Consider the following 23,999-nt stretch of genomic DNA (forward strand, 5'->3'; position numbering starts at 1 on the left):
ATATAGTCATTTAAACCTCACACTTGTATTATCTCTATTTGATAGAAATTTACCCAAGGACACACAGCTATTATATATATAATATGGGGCAAAAGTAGGTTTACTGTTGTGAATATGCAGAACACAGAGTTTCTTTTATATTATTATTTATTAATATTGCATCATTTTCCATATGAATAACTGTAAATCTACTTTTGCCCCATCCTGTATATCACAATATTTTCCCCCAAAAAACATACACTTTCAGTCTGCATTATGCTATTTAGGTTGCTATTGGAATCCAAGAAATAATTGTGGGTAAAATGATAATAAGAGGCATCTTAGAACATACTGACTATGTAGCTAAGTCTTGAAGGATGGAAGGGAGGCAGCTGGATTTATTTATTCATTCATTCATTTATGTATTTATTTATTTATTAAAAAAATTTTGTTAATCCTCACCTGAGGATATTTTTCCATTGATTTTTAAGGAGTGGGAGAGGGAAAGACAGAGAGAAAGATTGATGTGAGAGAAACACATTGACTGGTTGCTTCCTGTACGAGCCCTGACCGGGGCCCTGGCTGGGGAGGAACGTGCAACTGAGGTACATGCCCTTGGCCAGAATCAAACCCAGGACTTTTAGGCCGATGCTCTATCCACTGAGCCAAACCAGCTAGGGTGGGCAGCTGGATTTAAATAGATACAGAGAGTTCCAGGATGGAGGGCTTTGTAAGCACTGAGAGCAGCCTGTGCAAAGGCCTGGAGGTGAGAAGCAAGAAATGTTCAGGGAATTGTAATCCATCACTGAGCTTATTATATTGTCATAAGAAGTATCTCTAGGGAAGAGGACACTACTATGTCACCCCCGCATTACTCCATGAAAATGATATCAGAAAATTATTAAATTAGATCTCAATTAAGCAGAGCCTCAATTAGTGAGATTGTATCTCACCGAATAGTATTTTTAATAAGAAAATATGAATGACAAGCATTCAACCCTATTTTAGGCAGTCTCTTAGGCACAATGATGCTTCAATCCTTCATCTATTAAGTGAAATTTGATAAGAACATCTCTGAAGTCTGTTGAAAAGAAGAAAGTCAATTTAATTTCTTTGATTTACTGTTGTTGTTATGCTTTTTTTTTTCAGAAAAGATCCATGAAAAGCCTGATTTGAAGGGAATTATAGAGTCCGTGACCTCTTATTTTGTCAGAGTTAGTTTGGGGCGGGACGGTAATGGCAGGCTTGTCATTAAGAGCAGCAACAGGAGGTGCGGTTACAAACACTGACTCTGGAGAACACTGTCTGGGTTGGGATCCTGGTTCTGATTTTTATGAAATGTGTGACCTTTGACAAATGTATTTGTTACCTCTTTCTGTGTAACAAACTCTCCCAAATTTAGAAGCTTACTGCAACAAACATTTATTAGGCATAGTTAATGAAGGTCAGGAATTCAGGAGAGGCTTAGCTGGCTGGGTGTGGTTCGGGATCTCTCATAAGACTGGACTAATCTGAAGAAGCTGGAAAAGTGCCTGTGAATGTTGGCAAATTTCAATTCCTCACTATATGGGCTACTTCAAAAAGCTGCTCACAGGCATAATAACGAGAGAGAGAGAGAGAGAGAGAGAGAGAGAGAGAGAGCCCATGGCAGAGGTTTTGATAACTTAGTCTTGAGAGGATAGCCCATCACATCCACAATATACTATTCATTAGAAATTAATCACTGAAATTAATCACTGAGTTCAGCCCAACTCAAGGGTCGAGGGATTAAGCTTCACCTCTTAAAGGGGGGATATTTAAAAACTTGTAAATGTTTCTTTAAACCATCACAAAAAATTACCAACTTCTTTGTGTGTGTTTCTCTATCTGTAAAATGGAAATATAAATAGTACCTACAATACAGCATTTCTATTAGCCAGAGTTCTACAGAGAAACAGAATACTAATAAGTAGGGTATGTCTGTTTGGAAGGCATAGATTTATTTTAAGAAAATAACTCACACAATTATGGAGGGTGACAAGTGCTGAGATCTGCAGTGGGCAAGCTAGGAACCTGGGACAGCCAATGTTCATTCCAGTCTAATGACCAGCAGACTCAGAACCAAGAAGGGCCAGTGTTTCATTCTCAGACTGAAGCCCATAATGGACCAATGGCCTAGCTCAAACAGTCAGTCAGAAGGAGTTCCCCCTGACTCAGCCTTTTTTGTTTTATTCAAGTCTTCATCTAATCCAGCGGTTCTCAACCTGTGGGTCGGGACCCCTTTGGCGGTCGAACAACCTTTTCACAGGGGTCGCCTAAGACCATCCTGCATATCAGATATTTACATTACGATTCATAACAGTAGCAACATTATAGTTATGAAGTAGCAACAAATATAATTTTATGGTTGGGTCACAACATGAGGAACTGTATTTAAAGGGCCAGAAGGTTGAGAACCACTGATCTAATCAGACAAGACCCACCCACATTAGGGAAGTCAATCTGCTTACTCAGTCTACCAATTCACGTGTTAATTTCATCCAGAAACACCCTCACAGATATGCCCAGAGTAATGTTTGACCAACTAACTGTCTTAGCAACCAGGGGCCCCAGCAAGTTGGCACATGATTAACCATCACCAGGTTGTAATGTACATTTAATAATTTGATAGTTGAAAAGTGCTTAGAAGAGGCATAATGAGGATTTGTAACTCTCATTTTTAGATGAAACTGATTTCTGTAGAAGTAAAACAACTTCTTGTTTAGTGATAACACTCTAGGTATTAAATCTTCACCTCTCTTCTGTTAGTCTTCTTTTTACTGTGACTTTAGGGACAGTCGAAACCTACAATCCCCTTCTCCTGTAAACAAAATAACTTCTCCATTAATTGATGATGATCTCAATTGTTGACTATCTTGTGCTTTTCTGCAGGTAATTTCCTTATAAAATGAAAAGAGATTCATTAAAGGATATTTATATATGGCCACTACATAAGCCTGACATCCTGGGAGGGAAACCTATTAGACATGTTGTATATCAGCTTCACTGGGCTGTTTTCCTCTTCCTGGAAGAATTGAAAATTTCAGAGAGGGAAAGCAGATGTGTTATCGGGATACATAGAAAGAGGAAACTGGACAAAGGAAGCCTTCAGCTTACTTTCCTCAAATTAATTCTCTATCAGAGTGAGGAGAAATGACAAAGTGCTGGAAACCAAAGGAATGAGCACCGGAAGCTCAGCTCCTGTGTTCTAGCCACTCCTCTGAAGTCTCCCTCTCACAAAGGTTTGTGTGGGGCCAATTAATTAAACATGAAGGATCTGTCCAGGCAGCTTTCCACCACACAGCTGTGTCTGAATGTCTTGCTTCTGGTCTCTGAAGAGGATATAATCAAGGGAATGTTTCTCCGAATATGTAAAATCTCCCCAAGTCCCAAAGAGCTGGTCCCACTTGCTTTTGGCAGGCAGTAAGATGTTTCAACTTCTAAGCTAGAATTCCTTCTTCAAGGTCACCAGGTTATTGTGGAATTGCAGCAAGACAAAGACAAGCTTCCCATGGAGATTTTTCAGTGAAGTCTTCATGAACACGAGGAAAATGCATCAACATATTGGCCCCTACTGTCTTATTTGGCTCTTTATCGAAGGTGAAAGAACAATAAAAAACAGGGGGACAAACAAAATGGATCTTTGAGCAGAAAATAAATAAAGTTGTCTTCCAGTTCTTAAGAACAATGTCAGAATGTCTTTTAACCTTTTTTTTTTTAAAGAGTATCGTGTCATTTGAATAAGGTATGGGAGACAGAAAGCTATAAAAAAAATAATTGAGTGTAACCTCTGGTACATAGTGTGTATTTAGTAGTTACCTGGTGAATTAATCTGATCAATGAAAGATGAAGCAATGGGAAGTTACCTTCTGCATAAATCAGACTTTCCTTAAATATCCATTTATTCTCAATTCTAAACTCTATACCTGAAGAGATCTTTGAAAAATCAATACCCTAAATGGTAGAAAAGGCATGATGGCTTAAGTAGCAAAACACAAGAAGAGCTGATGGGTTGTACCAGAATCACTTGAAGGATGTATTAACACAGATTCCTGAACCTCATCCTCAGAGTTTCTAGTTCATTAGGTTTGGGTAGGGCCCAACAATTTGCATTTCTACTAAGTTCCTAGGTGATACTGATGCTGGTCCCAGGACCACACTTTCAGAACTATTGCTGTAAGAGAAACAAAAACAAAAACAGTGGTCTGAAAGTTCAGCATTTGTTCCTTTTAAACCAAAATATACTAGTTTGGATATTCCAAAGCTTGAAAATTACTTAAACATAATAAACTATTTAAATCTACTAGATGTATTCATACAATCTTTTATAATTAACATTTTCATGTATATTATCAAATTTTTTTCTCAAAATAGCGTAATGAGATAGAAGGAGCAGTATTTATTATAATAATATTTTCAATAGATGAGAAAAAGTTGAACTCAGATGGCATAGAGTAAATATCTTGAACATGGGGATCATATGGGGATCATATCTTATTTATATTAGTATCCTTACAACTTAACAATGTGAACAAAACAGTGTTTGAGAAGTATTTGCTTAGTTTATTACTTTTGCACATAACCTTTAAGCAATGGAACCAGGTATCAGAGTCATATTATTCCAAATTTTGTGCTTTCTAATCTCCCATGCTACTGACATATCAGAGTACCTCTGCCCCTAATTTCCTTTTTTATATGATAGGAGTAGATCAATGAGCACATCAACAACAACAGCAGAAACCACAAAACTGTAAGGCACTAAAGGTGGGCACAATGACATCTTTATCTCCTCCTTCAGAGGAGGATGTCTGAGACATTGTAGACACACACCTATGTCTTTGGGATGGAATAGTATGTCTATCTTCCCCACCAGCTACAAAACCATGACCGCATGTATCAGCCATCATGGAGTTGCTGGCAGGCCTCAACTTTGGAAAATAAGTTTCAGGGAAACCACAAGCCATGGAGGGGAGCCACCTGGGGCTTGGGCCATATGGTTCTGGCCTCTTCCTTGTGGGAGGGAAGCAGCCTCTTTAGACCGAAAGGCTTAGGAGGGGTGCCTGCCAATTGTTCTAACTGGCAGCTTCAGACTGTAACCCTTGAGCTTACTCTGCTCTGTTTCCAAGTCCCCAAATGTGTTTAAATCAAGGGAATGCTGCTGAATTGAAATGGATTTCCCCATCGCTGCGAGGAAACAAGGCAAGCCTTCACTTTGACTTCGAAGCAGAGTCCCAGAGGGAGTCTGCCTAATTAGACCAAGGATCAAACTCCTTCATGCCCTGCCAGAGAGGCCCACAGCGTTTCTGTGGGCCGAGGGCCATAGAATCTGTTTTCTGCTCAAAGTGGCCTGGCTCTCCAGAGAAAAAACATAATGCATGTTATCTTATCCAAATAATTTATAATGTTGGAAGATGTTTCCTAAACCAGTAATGAACTAAACTCTGTATTTCTGGTATTTTTTAACAAAAAGAAAGAGCTCTCACAAATGGCCCATTAATCATATGTATGCACGTCACATGGTTATTTAAATAATTGTATGCAAAACAAAAAGTTAGGCTTTCTTTACAAATTACGAACAAGTTTAAAACAACTTCCATAAAATCCAATATATTTGTCTTTGTTTTCAAAATTAGCTGTAATATCAATATAAGCAATAATCGTCCTATACAACTAAAAGTTTGCTGAAAGCATTTTAAAAATAAGACTCTGTTTATGCTTCTTTAAAGAACTCATACCTTAAATAAACATAAAATTATTTTTGCTAAAAATGTATGTCCCTCTCAGGGATCTCAGTGGTAAAGCCTTGTTTTTACTAATCAAATGAGTGTAGTTGAGTGGTCTATTTGTATTATTAAGCCCCACACTATGGAGCTGTCTGGACATCTTTATGTCCCAACCAACTTAAAAAATCCCAGTTGCCCCAAGAGAAGGGCCTAAATCCTGGAGATTAGAAAGACAAGTCTCTAAGTGCCAGATGTATCGAGCCAAGAGTGCAATAAGCCAAAGTGAATACGAGAAGTGAAGGTTAAGGGTGATTTGTAAAGGGCAGCTGTAGCTGATGAAACATCCCATTATGATGGATAAAAAAAGAAAATTTTAAAAAAAAGTTCATCAAGAAAACAGGGACAGAAAAATGCCAGATGAGAGAACGGCTGTGCTTTACGGAAAGAGATGGGATTGCAGTGAGGGTCCTCAAGTGGGATCTACTGGACGAAGAGTGACAAATTGTAACTGCCATTTTTTGCCTCATTTGTGGTCTCAACTCCTCTGATATAAAAAGAAAGTAACCAGAGGCTGTCGTTGCCTGACATCTGCATAACTTCTGGAAAGTGTCTTGTAAAAGGAGATTTGTTTATGCAACAAATATTTATTAAGCATTAATATATACCAGACACTATACTACATGCTACTTACACATTGTGTTTTCACTGCTAAAACTCATATCCCAATGGGGGAGACAAGCATTTAATATTATTTGATCCAAGCAAATGTGTTCTGAAACCGCTTGAATGTGTCAGTGTGTGTGTACATACATGGACAATCAAAGAAATTTTTAATTGGAATAATTTCACCACCCTGAAAATAATTAACACCAGATTAAATATTCAGGTCAACTACCAAGATATTTCTAAGTTGACCCAACATCACAGGTTAGTTCCTATGAATGACTAAGGCTTTGGAGACAGAAAATTTGTGTTTCAATCTTGTTACTACTATTCCTTGTTGAATCACCTGAACTACTTAGAGTCTCATTGATTTGTAAAAATAAGATTGAATGTGTGGCACATAGAAAGGGTTTATCAAATGTTCTGTCTTTGTATAATAGGAAAGTACCAATGTCACTATATGAGATAGCCAAGCACCTTATCCATCCTCTGAATGGTGAGAATGGAAGGAGATCACCAACAGCTTCCATGGGTTGGAGATGGGGTCAGAGGAAGGGACCCTTCCTGTTTCTTCTCCATCTTATTTACCCTTTCTTATAAGTCCTATCCTATGTGGCTCCTTTCCAGGAGAAAAGTGTCTTTATTGGTATATCCCCCCAACACACACACACACACACACACACACACACACACGTGATATATCTAAGACACTAGTGTATGCACTGCTGGTGTATAAACCTCTGCAATATCATTGTTGCCTCTACAACTGTGATTTCTCTTTATTTTCAGTCCCTCAATATCTGAGAAATAGAGCGCCTTATTACCATGATTCTAGAGCTGGCATTCCAGCTCAAGAGGAGGACCAAAAATCACCTTGGTGTGTTAAATGGAGGACAGTTGTGCGGGTGTCTGCAAAAGCACCCCGGAATGATCTCCTCTGTACCTATCAACACGGAGTTCCCTTTCATCAGCCCCACTGAAGCTTACTAACTACCGGCCTTGACACTCAGGCCAGTTAGCACGTTTCCCTGAGAACAGTGTCCTCTTTAGTCAAATCAAGCTAGTAATACCTGCCTTTCAGGTTTCCTATGAGTGCTTGTAGCACGAGGCATGGGCAGTGCCTGGCACAGTGCCTGTTTGGAGTAGGAACTCAATGCACAGAAACTAGAAGATTGTTTACAGCCTGGCTCCAGACTAATAATCAATTCATCTATCCTTTATTATGCTCATACACATATATGCTCTAGTTACACTTTCCAGAATGACTTATATGTTTCTTCACCATGCTTAAGGATATTTCTTTGCATTCTACTCTTCTTAACCTGGTGGGCTCCTATTCATCCTTCATGGTCCAATACAAATGTTAAATCTTCTTAGTTCTTTGTTGGAGTTAGCCACAAAACCACAGGAGCATTAGTTAATCCTGACCTATGCTTCTTGTGTTTACAAATAATTGTCTTTATCCCTCTATTATAACACATATCATAATTTTAGATGGTTAAATATATAGAGAGATCAATAGATGACAGAAAAATAGGTAAAAAAACAGAGAGACATCCTAAGTCCCCAGGAACTCTCCAAAATCAAGGACAATTACCTATTTTTTTTTCCTTTTTAAATTTATAGTGTTTTTTGAGTAGTTTTATGTTCATAGAAAAATTGAGTGGAAAGCACAGAGTTTACATGTACTCCCACCTGCTTCTACACACACAGCCTCCCTTCCCATCAACATTTCCCATTAGTGTGGCACTTCTGTATATATAAAAGCCTAAGTGATCGCTCGACCAGTAGCTATGACATTCACTGACCACCAGGGGTCAGACACTCAATGCACAGGCATGGAAACATGGAACAGACTGATGAATCTCAGAGGGAAGGGGGAGGGAGGAGGGCAGGAAGAGATTAACCAAAGATCTTATATGCATACTAGAGGCCTGGTACACGGATTTGTGCACCGGTGGGGTCCCTCAGCCTGGCCTGCACCCTCTCACAATCTGGGACCCCTTGGGGGATGTTGGAGAGCCAGTTTCAGCCCAATCCCCACAGGCCAGGTCAAGGGACCTCACTGGTGCATGAATCCGTGCACCGGGCCTCCAGTTTGTTATAATTCATGAACCACCATTGACACGTGATTCTCAACCAAAGTCTTTAGTTTACATTAGGCTTTACTCTTTGTGTCATAAGTTCTCTGGGTTTTGATAAATGTATAATAATATATATCTACTATGTTATTATCACAGAAATAAAAATGCCCCCTGCTCTACCTATGCATCCCTCCTCCCTTAGCCCTGAACCTCTTCAGCCAATAATCTTTTTACTGCATTTATTGTTTTGATTTTTCTTTTCTAGACTGTCATATAGTTGTAATCATACTGTATGGAGCTTTTACAGATTGGTTTCTTTTACTTAGCAATAAGCACTTAAGTTTCCTGTGTATGGTTTTGTGGCTTGACAGCTCATTTCTTTTTATTGTTGAATAATATTTCATTGTTGAATATACCACACATTGTTTATCCATTCACATATTGAGGGATTTCTTGGCTGTTTCCATGTTTGGCTAGTCATGAATAAAGCTTCCATAAACATTTTTGTGCAAGCTTTTGTGTGGATGTAAGTTTTCAACTCATTTGGGTAAATGCCAAGGAGTCCAATTGCTGGATCATATGGTAAGAGTATGTTTAGTTTACAAGAAACTACCAAACTGCCTTCCAAAGTAGCTATACCAGTCTGCATTTCTACCAGCAATGAATGAGAGTCCCCATTGTTCCACATCTTTGGCAGTATTTGGTGATATTAATGTTTTAAATTTTTACCATTCTAGGTTTGTAGTGATATCTCATTATTGTTGTATTTTGCAATTATTAATCACATACTAGGTTGAACAACTTTTCATATGCATAATTACCACCTGTATATCTTCTTTGTTGAGGTGTCTGTTCATATCTTTGCCCATTTTTAATTGTCCTGTGTGTGTTCTCTTTGTTGAGTGTCAAGAGTATTTTTGTATATTTTAGATAACAGTCCTTTATCAGATATGTATTTTGCAAAGATTTTGTACTATCTTGTGACTTATCTTTTCAGTTTCTTAAAAGAGTCTTTCACAGAAGTTTTTTAATATGACTAAAGTCCAGCTTAACATTTTTTTCAGGAATTATGCTTTTGGTGTTGTTTAAGTCATCACCAAACACAGGGTCACCTAGATTTTCTCTTATGTAGTCTTCCTGAAGTTTTATAGTTTTTAATTTTATACTTAGATCCACAATCCATTCAAGTTAATTTTTTGAAAGGTATAAAGTCTGTGACTACATTAAATTTTTTTTGTCATGTGGATGTCCAGTTGTCCTAGCACTGTCTTTCCTCCCTTGGTTTGCCTTTGCTTCTTTATCAAAATCAGTAGACTGTGTTTGAGTGAGTCTACTTCTGGGCTCTGTTGCTTTCCATTGATCTCTTTGTCTATTCTTTCACCAGTACCACACTGTCTTGATTACTATAGCTTTATAGTAAGTCTTGAAATTGCATCGTGTCAATCCTCCAACTTTGTTTTTCTCTTTAAATATTTTGTTGGCTATACTTTTTTTGCCTTCAGAATCAGTTTGTAAATATCTACAAAATATATCACTGAAATTTTAATTGGGATTGCATTGATTCTATACATAGCTCGAGTTCATCTTTATACTACCTGGGCCCAGCATAGTACTTAGAAGGCCCCATTAATTTTTGTTGATGTCAGACATCCATTGAAACAAATTAAAGGTAGATGATTTGCTACTACCCCAAAATATTAAGACAATAGGTTTTCAGTGATTGCCATTGCAATATATATAATCACTCCCTCTTCCCTACATGGGAAGAAGAAAGAGGGGACCAATGGGGATGGATTGTGTAATATGCTCCACAAGGACAAAAAAACATTCCCTGGTTTGCTGATGGTCATACTCTAAACACCTGGGCCACTTTCTGCTATAGTGTAAAAACAAAACAAAACAAAAAGGTAATTTTGAATGTTGAATGAATATGTTTTTTGGCTAGAGACCAACATGCTGAAGCAATTTCAGTTCTCAAACACACCATGATTTCTTTGCATTTAAGTCCTTGCCTGAGCTATTTCCTCTGCCTGGGACCCTCTCTCCTTACTTTCCCCCACTTTCCACGTCACTCACTCATAATCAGCTTTCCAGGATCTGCTTACACATTGCTTTGTCCTTGTCTGTATCTCCCAAGTGTGTTGTTCTCTATGCTACTTCCAAGGATCAGAACATGTTGACATAACTCAACACATAATTGCTGCTTAAAATAATATATCTCACCATGATCAAAGACTCACTCAATATCATGAAAACACATATTTGTAAATAATTCCTGAAAGAGTTATTTACATAGAGAGGCCAAAATCTACACTCTAGAGTCTATAATATGTCTTCATAAGAGTATTTGGCATTTTCATCTCCCTGATCTATGGTGCAAACAGAATGGACACTCCAGATTCAAGTTCTCTGTCTTCTTGGAAAAATTGCCTCTGATAGAAGAAGGCATCTTGCATCTCATCACATTCAAGGCAGCTGTTATCCATTTCCTAAGTGTTCCAGTTGCAGCTTCTGGTCTTCTGTTGAAAGATTTCATTCCATTATTTATAACTCGACCTATTAAATGTCAATGGGAAGAGTCCCTGGAAAGGTGTGTTACTGTGGTTACCAAGAGCTTCTATCATCCCAGGAAGAGTCTGCTTTCTGGGGTGCAGCACAGGCTTTAAAATCAGCAGGAACCACACATGCTTAAGCAAAGATGTGTGAAGGGCACGAAGAACCTGCTATCATTTTCAAAGCATCCTGGGAAATGCCAGGAAGGATTCTGGGGTTTTCTTTCAGAACAATAAATTATGGACAGTTTGAGGAAAAGCTGTAGAAATTATAAGATTTGATTCTCTTGCCATAGATAGAACAGTGACTTTTTATTCTACTGCTATCTTCCCCAACCTCAAAAAAATGCATTTTTTATGAGAAAGTCAAATCGGCCTTGTCTTGCAGGCAAACACTCCTCATAGAACAAATGAGTCTTTTTTTTTGTTTTGTTAAATTACAGAAACAGTGAAAGATTTATGATTTTGCTGGACAAAATCCTTTTGTTTTAAATAGTTGCCATTTTTCCATGAAGAAATCAGACACCTTGTTGGTGTTTTCTTATAGTAAACATAAGGTCACTGAAAGGAAACAGGCTAGATGAAAGATCACCATGGTATTAAATTACTTCCATCTGCAAACACTGTAAATCCCGTAGACATAAAAAGAAAAGTTATGGTTTGGGCTCTGAAGTGTCATGTTTTTGGACTTGAAAAAAGTCCTTCTGCTGAGGACTTTATTCTATTGCCAAGATTAAGAAACATGAAGTCGTGACGCGGTAACTGGACCATGTCAAAAGCATTCTACAGTAAAAACCTCACTTGCTTGCTTCTTTTCTCAGCCCTTTTTCCTCCATTCACTTCTTGCACTATCTAACTCTCAAGTTTATATTGGAAGAAATTGCTATGAATTAGAATCAAAGTCCCATAGTATTAGTTCTCAACAGATTTTAAAGAACTTATTCAGAGTATATAATTATTCTCTTTACTGATTAAAAATTGTGCTTGGGATAGAATTCAAAATGATATCTTTTGGAAACAAGGTCATTTACATTTGTAATCAATTAATGTTACCCACAGTCACAATTTTACTAAATTGCATGGTAGTTGTTAAGCAGGACTTAGCCTTTTTATCCAAGGTTATTAGAAGTTACTATAAGAGACTGCCGTGCCTGTTGGGCTCTTTTGGCTGCTAAGCCTCTGAACTTCATTCCCAGGTTTGAGAAATTATTGTATTGAGTCCAACCATCAAAGCCTGGATACTTGCTTCTTAATCTCCTAGGAGACGGACATGGATTTAAAGTACCCATGGCCAAGTTTGGAATCTAGAACAAGTGATGCAGAGCAGTAGGCTGGTGCCCAGTGCTTAGTGGCAGTAATGATGATGGTCAGAGAAACACTGTCAGGTGAGTAGTAGAAGCAGGAGTGCTCCCATAGCATAGATTTTACTGATGTTTCAACTCTGCCATTTAATAGATTAATGTCCTTAGACAAAAGCTTTTGCAACTCTGCCTCAATTTCTTCATCTGTAAAGTGGGGATAATAATAGTCATTATCCCATAATACTGACTACAGGGTTGAAATAGTTAATGCACATAGAACAGTATCCACCCGTAGGAAAGGCTTTAGTGACCTTGCCTGCATGACATGAGTCATTATTATTTTCCTGTGGGTGTGCACATAGATTGAACCATGTTCCTCAACCTTTTTCTTCATTATTTCCAGTTTTTCCTTAAATTAACCAGAATAGTTTTCTGTTGAACACAACCAAGAATAGTGACTGGAGTCCATTTCTAAGCTGATTTGTACTTTCAACAAAAAATATACTCTCACAGTTGAGGCTCATTTTAGGTTCAGAAGTGGGGTATTTGGGAGAAAATTATTTTCCTTGATAGTGCTCAATTTTTAGAATGATATCACATACAAATTCTGTGTTTGGTTTTGACAATGACCATCCTGGCAACATTGCCATATTTATTTCTCTCTGTGGCACAAAGAAAAGGGTGATCAAGATTCTTGAACTAACTGCAACGCTTTCTGAAGATATGTTAAAGTAGAATGATTTTTAAAGTTCTGCTGAAAATAGAGAAAGAGAGGTCATTTGTCTACTTGTGTTTACTTGCGAACCCTCAGATATGCCTCAAGGAAAGAGAAAGAGCAAGCAAGGACAACATGGACCTTCAACTCATGAAAATGCAGGGCAGGGGTGAAAGCTCTGTTTGGCTTTTGTCCACACAGCCTGAACACATATGCAGAGAGCACAGGGAGAAAACACCAGTGCAAACTACATCACGACTGTCAGGAATCTGGCTCCATGGTTAAGAATTCCAGAAAATTGTCTGGGAAATAGTAACACCAGAAGCTGCCTTTGATTCCCTCTTTCATATGATCTCTTCGCAGAGGGTCTGAAGCAAAAGAGAGAGAGAGATAAAAGATGATATTGACAAAAGTTCTAGCTGCTTCAAAGGAAACCCATGTGGTTCACATGCCTTATATAGATCTTCCTAAAAAAGGAAGACAGCTGTTTGCTGTAGGAAGGCCCAGACTGGTGTGGCCAGTAGCTTCAGGCCACTAATTACAGTCAGAGGCACCAGAGAGGGCACACTCTTTAAAGTCCATCTCATATCCTTCAACATCCTTTCTTTCTTCTGCGTATAGACTGCTTCTCATGACCTGAAATTATCCTGGAAGAAAAAGGTATTTCCCTACCTTGCTATGGGATAAATATTACCATTTTTACTGAAGGGCAGTAGAATGTAGGGGTCTTGATTGAGTATTTGTTGAGTTTCCACTCTGCATAGAGGACTAAGCAAATTTTGCTAACATGCTTACATTTTGATAAATTACACACATTTTGATAATTAGTTAACTGGAAAAAAACTTTTCTTCATCAAGAATGACATGGTGGCATGGCAGTGGCATAGTGAAGCTGGATAGCACCATAATTAGTCTCAGGCCAACCTGGCTCAGGTATTTATTTCCTGTGTGACTTTAACTGTGACCTCACACCTCTGTTGTCATCAGTGTTCTCACTTAAAAAATGAGAGAGTTGACTGATGTCATCTCCAAGGTAGTCTCTAAGTCTAAATTATATGTCTTTTAATTTCAGAGAGGACTTTTTTTATAGTTCAAAACAACCATGACAACAAAAAAATTTCACAACACTTACCTGAGCCACATGTGTCAGAAAGTAGAATACCTGTACTCATAGTTACAACCATTCACTTTATAATATAGATACATATATATGTCGACCTGTCTTATGACAAATATTTTATATTAAAATGTTGAAAATAGTTTATTACTAATATCTAGTTATTAGAGAGGTATTGAACCATCTATAAAAATCAGACACTAAGGATGACAATAATGAAGATAATAATCAGTAGATAGTATTTACAGAACACTTATGATGTGCCAAGTTCTGGTGTAAATGCTTGGATATATTCAATTATTCAATCCTCAAACCATCCTGGCTAATAGAATTATAACTCACTTTAGAACTTTTCAAATTAAGGCACATTGACACACCCAAAATGTGGAGGAGCTCAGATTAGAACCATGGCAGTCCGGCTCCAGATTCTACACTTTCACATACTCTAGTACAAGCCTTTACAGTCGAAGGTATATTTGGAAAAAAGGTTAATACAACAATTTGTTTTGTTAAAACTATGACAAAAGAATTCAACTTAGAATTAGTTCACATTCTAATGATGTGATTTATTACCTCTGTGATGTGGGAAAAGCATTCCACTTTGTAATAGTCACCATCTTCCTCTGGAGAACGAAGAAATTTATTTATGGATAATAATAGGAATAATATTATAGGGAATCATCAAATGGGTTGGATGAGATTAAGAATATAAAATTATCCAGCTCCAGCATGGATGGAACTGGAGAGCATTATGCTAAGTGAAATAAGCCAGTCAATGAAGGAAAAATACCACATGATCTCACTCATTCATGGATAATAAAGACCATTACAAGCTTTTGAACAATAATAGATACAGAGGCAGAGCTGCCTCAAACTTATTGTCAAACTGCAGTGGGAAGGCCAGGGAGGGTTGGGGGGCAGGAGGGAGGGGGGTAAGAGATCAACCGAAGGACTTGTATGCATGCATATAAGCATAACTAATGGGCATAAGACACTGGGGGGTAAGGGAGGCCAGGGGATTGTCAAGGGCGGGGGGGGGGGAGGGGTGTGGAAAGGACACATATGTAATACCCTTTGAAATACTTTTAGCAATAAAAAAATGTATATATAAAAAAATAAAAAAAAATTATCCAGCTCAATTAATAAAGTAATTAATGCATTTAGCAAACATTTATAGAACATCTACTGAGTGTCGTCACTGGTATGCAATTCAGACAGCCTCAGCTGAGATGCAAGCATGTGACATCTCCAACATGTTAAGATTTAAGCAGAGAATTAAAATAGAATGATATGATATGAATGACTGGGGGATTAATTTGGAAAGTGTTCAAGGAAAGCCTCTCTGAGGAGTTAACTAAATTGAGACTGGAAGATAGAGCAGGATTGAGCAAAGTGAAGGTGAGGGAGGAGAATTCTAGGCAAAGCCAGTACAAAAGCCCTGAGGAGAGAATATGGGGCACAGTAGGATATGGAATGAGATGAGGCCAATGATGTAGACAGCAACCAGGTTGAGGGTGATTTCTAAACCAGGCTGAGGGTTACATAATTGGGAACTTATTATAGATCTATGGAAAATCATTGGGAAGTTTTGAGTAGGCGAGTTTTAGGAAAGTAAAATAAAATAGAAGAAAACAAAGAAACAACAACAAAATAGAATCTTACTTCATTTCCTCTGACTACATCTACTATAACCCTCCTTTAGTATCTTCACAGTAACTCCTTATTATCAACTCTCTATCTCCTCATCTGATCATTAACAAACCAGAGCATTTAAATATTTTTTCTGCTCTAAACATATGTGTAGAAAATATTTATAAAATTAATATTCATCTAAAATGGGGCTGCTTAATCTTATAAAACTACTGATTTCACTCCAAATCCAGACAAGAGCATTTCATTCATTTATCATTAATTTAGGCATCTATTCACTCAGTAAACTTTCCACTTATCACCAGGTATCAATAAGTACCAGTAACATAAAAATGTGTCACAGAGTTTCTGTTTTCATGGCATATCTGTGGCACAGAGTAATTTTTTTTTTATTTTTTTGTAGAGATTGATATTGGAACACAAAGAAAGAAAAAGAGTAGCTGATACTCCAATGCAAAAATACATTGAAGATTGTTTAGCAAATTCTGTTCCCTGGGAAAATACACGTAAACTAAAGTGGAATTTATATCAACTCTTTATCTCTTGACCCAAGCTTTTGTCATACTCCTAGAAAATCCTGCTTTTGGGTGCTTCCCATCAAGTTACTTAAGTAAACTGAAATTGGAAGTCTTACTTATGGCCTTTTCGCACAGTGTTTATCCATTGTCAACAGTCCTCAGGAACTGGATTCCTTCCACATGAAAGGAATTCCAAAACTCAACACATTCCTTAGCTTCCAAAGCAGAACCAAAAACCTAGACAATTGTTCCAGATGAATGGCACACATACACACACCCATGCAATTTGCAGAGAGAGGACTGATGAGAAATGCCTTAGTAATTATTTCTTTGTTTGTTGTTATCTCTTACGCGATACCTCACTTGAAAATTACTACAGTCTTTTCTAGGTAAATATATTTGACCAGACTTAAAAGACAATGATTTTAAGGCTGGCATTCTCCAAAATAAATATTTCAAACCTGAAATTCTAAGTGATTAATTGGTTCTCTATAATCTATGACTGGTTTTCCAAATGGAATGACTTGTCTCTTATTATTACACCCACCCCAACATAAGATACGGTATTATGCTAAGTGAAATAAGCCAGCCAGAGAAAGACAAGTACCATGTGATTTCACTTACATGTGGAATCTAATGAACAAAATAAACTAACAAAGTGGAGGCGCGAATACAGAGAACAGCCTGACAGCTATCAGAGGGGAGGGGTTAGGGGCTAGGTGAGAAGGGTGAATGGGTTATGCAAAGGAAAAAGGAAAGACACAGACAACAGTATGGTGATTGCCAGAGGGAAGCGGGTGTGTGGGGAGATAGAGAAGGTAGAGGGGGAAAGAAGACTTGACTTGGGGTGGTAAATACACAATACAATATACACATGATGTATTGTAGAATTGCATATCTGAATCATGTATAATTTTATTAACCAATGTCACCCCACCCAATAAATTCAATTGAAAAACAAACGGGAAGAAATGAAATAAAATATATGAAGAATTAAGAAAGTTCATGGACCAATCTGAGTATTGGGGGAAAGCAGAAAGACTCTAAATGGAAAGACAAGTTGGGATGGGATTGAATCAGATCTCTAAGATAGAAATGGTGGCCTGATTTTATTAGGAGGGTCAACAACACAAAGCCCGGGCTCTCTTAGCTACATGTCATTATGGCAAAGACTGGCTGAGAACACAAATGTGAACAAGGTACACTGACCTTGCTTAGGAGCACAGAAAACTTCAGCCAGTCCTATTTTCAAACTAGATTTAGTTCACTGTTCGGCCGCCAGTGAAGTATGAGGCAGTACCATACAATGTCTTCCACAGTGATGTTGACCAGGATAGAAACAAGGTGTCTAATAGGGATCCACATGTTTCTGGGGATAGTAACATAATTAGCCATTAATCACAGATCAATACACATGGCACAGATTTTGAGCACAAACTCTCCCTATAAGCTTGTACTGCTCAACAAAGATGTAATAATTATGGATGCATACCCACACATTTGGATGCTGAGAAGTCAGATTCCCAATATTCAACACAATGTTATCTCTGGTATCACAGTTTACCGGCTGAAATTTAAAATTATCATCAGCAAAACATCCTACATCTGGTCCTGCTTCTCAGAGTCTTCTAACTGAAGAATGGGCCAATAGGAAGGTTGCTAGAACATTTGATTTATGTTTCTATCTCTAGTACCCAACACAATATGAATGGACATAAGGTATTCAATGCAGTTTTGTTAAATGAATTAATAAATACACAAAATAATTCCACTTAGAAGATGGAAAATGGAAGAATGAAAGAACAAAGAAGTAAATAAATGAGAAAATGAAAAAAATAGTAGGTTTGTCAAAGATCTCTGATGAAATAATGAATAAATAAATGAGTAAGTTAATTAATCATGCATTATACCCATAATTACTGTTCCTGTTAGCTATTACAATATGGAGAATAAACTCTATGTTTTGTACAGATAAGTCAGGTGCAATCAGCTGACTACGTTTGTTAAGTATGTGTGAGGTTCTGTATATTTTTCTGCCTCATTGAAGAAAGCTTTTTTGTAGAAGTTAGCTTTAAATTGATCCTTGAAGAAGGCCATCCAAAAATAGCCCAGCATGAGAAGTACAGCATGCTTTTTCCTTCACTTCCCTAGGCTACTCCCCTATAAAAATATTTTGATTTAGTTGGTTCATTTCATATAATGGCAGTATGAATGATGTTTTAGAGAGGACATCAGCAAAAGGATAGGAATTTCCACTAAAACAGAGTGAAACTAAAACTATTTTGGCCTCCCTCTGGATTTGTTGAAGATAAATGATTATGATGTCAGTGAAATTTGAAAGAATATTAAATCAGAGGCTGAAAATACCTAGCAGCTCCAACTCCCTCACATCACAAGGTCCAGATTCTCATGAACTATAAAAACGAAGATGATTCTCTCATTCTCAAAATCCAAATAGTTTTCCTGTAACTAGTGTCAGGACACATTGAGTGAACAAATTCCTCTTTGCTAATGATGGTTTTATACTCAAAGTTGACTACATCATTTGGTTTTCATCAAGATGGTTTCTAAACATAACTCAGATACATAAAACATACCAGACCCTAAAACTCACCAAAGGAGGAAACAAATATATAGTTATAAGTATAAGAATTCTGCTTCCTTATAGTTTTTAAGGTTTTTCCATTTTATTTTTACAGAATCTCTTCAGCATTTCTTTTTGGACCTCTGGGAAGAGTGTGCAAGGTGATAAGAATTGGGGAAAAGAGAAATTAGGTTCATCTTGACTCCAATATTGGTAAAACAGGAGACAGGGGATGAAATTGGTTTCATGCCTATTTGTGCTAATACCTGTGCTAAGTACCTGTGGTAGGCTGAATAATGCCCCCTCCCAAAGAGATTCACCTCCTTATGCCCAGAACTTGTGAATATGTTACATTACATGGCAAAATGGACTTCAAAGATATGATTAAGTTATTATTTTGTGATAGATAGATTATCCCAAGGGTCCTATATAATCACAAAGTTTCTCATAGGAAGGTAGGAGGTTAAAGAGAGGAGAAGTCAATATGATGATGAGAGCATAGATTGAAGAGATGGGGCCACAAGCCAAGGAAAGATGGACGACAGCCTCTAAAAGCTGGAAGAGGCAAGAAATAAGCTCTCCTGAAGCCTCCAGATAGAACCATCTCTGCCAACCCCATGATTTTAGCCTTGTAAGATTGATTTTGGACTTTTGATCCCCAAAACTGTAAGATAATAAAGTTGTGTTATTTTACATCACTGAGTTTGTGATCACTTGTTACAGCAGTAATATGAAACTAAATACTCTTTTAGTTTAATTTGTTAATTTGTATTATCTTATAAAGGATTCATAACACTACAAAGAAGTATCATCTCCATTTTATAGTGACACCGAAGGCTTAGAGAAGCGCACACACTTTCTCACTACTAATTGATAGTGGGGTTAGGACTCAAATCCAGACTTGTCAGCCAGTAAAGCCCATAATTTTTCTCTAGGGTTTTGCATCCGATAACTTGTTCCAGATTTCCCTCTTACCCATCAATGTCAACCAAATAAAATGTTCACACTCATGAGTTACCTAGGAGTCCATTTTGCTTCATAGACCATAGTTTCCATTGGACAAACACTATGCTGTGTGAATTATCTTGAAATCTTGCTTTAATTTATACTGCCATTCGTCACCCAACTACAAATTGTGGGATCATTTGCTTTGTAAGGGGAGGCAGGGAAGAATGGAGAAGAAAGTGAAAGTCAAGATGAAACTCACTCTATGAATTGTGACCAAGAATTAGTTTTCCAGACTAGTCAGAGTCTATAGAGGGATGAGTGTAGGGTTTTATTTTCCCTTTTTAACATCAGCAGGAAGTTACTCCAACACCCACCCCCTCATGCAAAAAAAAAAAAATTTGCTTTGAGGGATGCTCCTGGAAATGTTTGAAATGGATCCCTGCTCCCTAAGCTACCAGGGAGCAGTCCCTAACAATGTTAAGGACAGCTTGGCCTTCTTCCAGAAGAGATGCTCTCTGATTTACTGCAATGCCTACTGTGATGCTTGCACAGCTCACTCCCCACCTGAACATGGGAAACATCTGCAGGAGAGTATCTCCCTTGGCAGCCTCATCTAGTGGGAGGAGGAGTCCAGTCCAACAGCTGCCTTTCTTATCTGTTACTGATGTGCGCGGAGTGCATGTTTCTTGGTTGTTGTTTGTCAAAAAGGCTTTCAAGCATGTAAGTTATTCCTGCTCTCCTTCTTGTTTGGATCCTTCTGAAACTCATTGGGGATCTTCAAAAATAAAAAATAAAATAATTCCTCTTCATGGAGCAGATACATATTTTGTGGGATTGTCCCTCCAATCTACTTCTACTGTTTTCATTATAAAAACAAAGCCATGGTGTACAGGACTAAAATGTGGATGTCATGCATTTCAGCCGCCATCAGGGTAATGAGACTTGGGGTCTTGACAAAAGTGAGATCAGGGTTGGAACAAATGCAACAGTTACTAGTTACTAGTGTTTCCTCTGTATTTTCCTTTTATCAGTTTCCCCACTTCCCCTTCCCATGCCATCAAATGTGTTCATTCTGAGAGTGAATAAAGTAGTTTCAGCAACTTTTGTAACATACCTCGCTTGTTTGATTAGTTCCCAACTTGGCTCATTTTATACAATCCTGTGTTTCTGCTGTGTGCATGTGGAAGAGGAAAAGGAAGGTAATGAGGAATAAGAAAAATTTATGATTAAGAAAGAGTGCTTAGTAAATTATAGTAAAACCAATTGTTTAGTATGAGGGTGTTTTGTTTTGTTTTTGGAGCTGCGGGGGGTGGGGGGGGAGCAAAACAAAACTCTAGAATGACTATCTTGAGCCTACTGGCATTTTCTTATTTGTGATATTCTAATTCACTTCCACAGGGAAGTGAAAGGAGAATCTGTGATGTGAAAGGAAAGTTGGATGAAGACTTAAATAAATATTGTACACTTGGGGAAGAAAATGCAGGTGAGAAACCTATAGAGGGTAGATAGTAATTTATTTTTAAATCAACCATTGAGAAAGTGCTAGAAGGCAACATTATTTTGATTTATAATTTTAAAATATGCATAAATAAACTGAGAAGAAAGTGGAAGTTATTAAAACATACATACTTATATGCATTACAATTCAAGTGTTTCTTAATAAATGAACAGAAATGCAAATTGAAAATTGATGCTGGTTTCCAGAGTAGAGGAATCCAGAGAGATGGAATTTGTAGATGATGATTCTGGACCATTTTCTGGCAAAACCTTGACTGTTTTTAATCAAATGGAAGAAGTGGGGAACATGCCATAGATCAGCTTATACTAAGAAGCTTGAAACTGTTCAGACCCTCCCACTGATTTATTAATACAGTATTTTTAAAATTTTGTCTGCCTTGCCATCTTATGGACTCCTCCATTTCAGTCTTGTTGGTCTACATTTAGTTCAGGTAGAATCCACAACACTACCTGGCCCTCCTACTATATTCTGGTGAATCCTGATCCATTTTCTCAGCCCCCATTTCAAACACATCTTCTTCCATATAGAGGTCTCTTCTTCCTTATAAATCAAACAGATGCAGTAATAATGTATTTACATATGTTGCTTAAATAAATATACCTTGAATTATATGTATCTACATTTTTCTATTGGTTGACAAACTCCCTGAGAAGATGAATTGTGCCATTTTTATCTTATGTCATTTCAGGTAAATCTCACAATGCCTAGAACAGAGATGACACAAAATAAATACTTACTGAAAAATGGTAAATCCATAGCTTTTGTTTTTTACTTTCCATTACCTAATTTCATATATATTCAGAAGTATGGGACACATGATAGATAAGGAGCAACTATACATAATGATAGCCAATTTTTGTTGCTTGAGGCTACAAGCCAATCTCTCTCTATTTATATTATCTCAACTAATTCTTATACTAATTGTTGATATTTTCTAGAAAAAATTAAATACCTACTATGAGCAGATCTGAGACTGGTGGTCCCTGGAACACAACTGACTAGCAATATCCTAAGCATTGAATCCAAACCTGGATGTAGAGAGGAAAGTGAAACTCAGCACATTGCCTTCTCAGGTTGTGTCTCTTACGATTGACTGCCTATTAAAAAAAAAATCTGAAAAGTTTAAAAGAAAATCACACTGTCTAGACCCCTCACTAGAGATTTGGAATCCATTCATCTAGAATGGGGTAGGAGCATTGGAAATCGAAAACAACTCCCCCTTGTAAGCCTAACAGCCATGGCTGAGATTCATCGTTTTGTATGAAGGTCCACCTCTGGACTGCTTGGAGTTAAATCCAACCACATGGCCCTCTCCCCTCACTCCCTCAGTCCCTCGCCAGCCCCTGTGTATTTTGCTCATTAGCCTAGCTTCTGCACAGATGGTGTTTGTGTACATGTTGATGACTTCCATCACCATCAGTCTGCTCACTGCCTGAGGGTGAGGCAAATAAATCATCTGTGCAGGTATATCAGGGGAAGGAGGGATGTCTTCTCTTGTGATGTATTGTATCCAACTCAAAATCCCCTTGGCTGACTTGCAAGGAAGTGTACTTTGTCATGTTAATATGAAGGGGAAAAAAGCCAATGACACCTACATATATTTACATTTCTTGCCTCTTCTCTTATTTTTTTTAACCTCCCAGATGTTCAGAAACTTGGCATTTAATATCCCATGTTTGACCTTTCAGTCTTCTGCCATCTGCCACACAGGGTGTTTCAGCAAGCTAATGTGAAGAGGCATTTGATAACAGATAAACTCAGTTGTGACACATTTTGACAATCCTAGTCAAGGTAAAAATTCCAATACTAATAATTAATGAAATAAGGATTCTCATGTATCTCCCCCAAATTTTCTTATAGCATCAGCCTCTTGCCAGTATGTGAAGACAGGATTATGACTCAACATAGTTGTTAGATCTCCATCAAATTTTACCCTTTCCTCCTTTCCCTGGTTTAGGGGATGGTCTACTTCTAATTTATAATAACTGCATTTGGCTTCTAAGAGTTAAGAAATCTTAAGAAAAGATCTTCCAGCAAGATTAATATCAATATATAACATTCAAGTATGTTAGCTAAACCACTCAGCAGGATAATAATGCAAATAATTTCACATTTTAGGGGAAAAGAAAACGGAACCCTAAGAATAAGAAGAATATTGTATCTTCCTATGAAAATTGAACAGGAGCATATTTGCTCATAGCATCTATTTACTACAAAAAGTCTCCTTGATAGTTTATTGTTAGCATTGCCTCATGTTACAACTCCTTTTGTAAAGAAAACAACAATTTGATCAAATGCTCATTTCCCTTTAGGCTAGGAGGTTTATGACTTCCCTATTCATTCTTTCCTTTTCCCTCTGATTTTTCATTCTCAGCAGAGATCTCACTAAGTTTGTTTTCTCTTCAATCAATACATGGATCTACTTCACTTTCACTTGGAAGCTAGTATAAGTCCTTTCTCCCATATTCAATTTGAGAACAAGTGGAATTCCAAATCACGTTTCTGGATATAAAAGGAATTTAACAAGTGCAAGGACTTTGGGTGGTGGGTGTGTACTAATGAATCTGTGGCCCTTAGACACAAGGAGAGTCATTTATGAGAGTGAGATGAGTAAGATGTTAAAGTTCT

Source organism: Myotis lucifugus, unplaced genomic scaffold (genome assembly GCF_000147115.1).
Source record: "Myotis lucifugus unplaced genomic scaffold, Myoluc2.0 scaffold_147, whole genome shotgun sequence".
NCBI lineage: Eukaryota > Metazoa > Chordata > Mammalia > Chiroptera > Vespertilionidae > Myotis > Myotis lucifugus.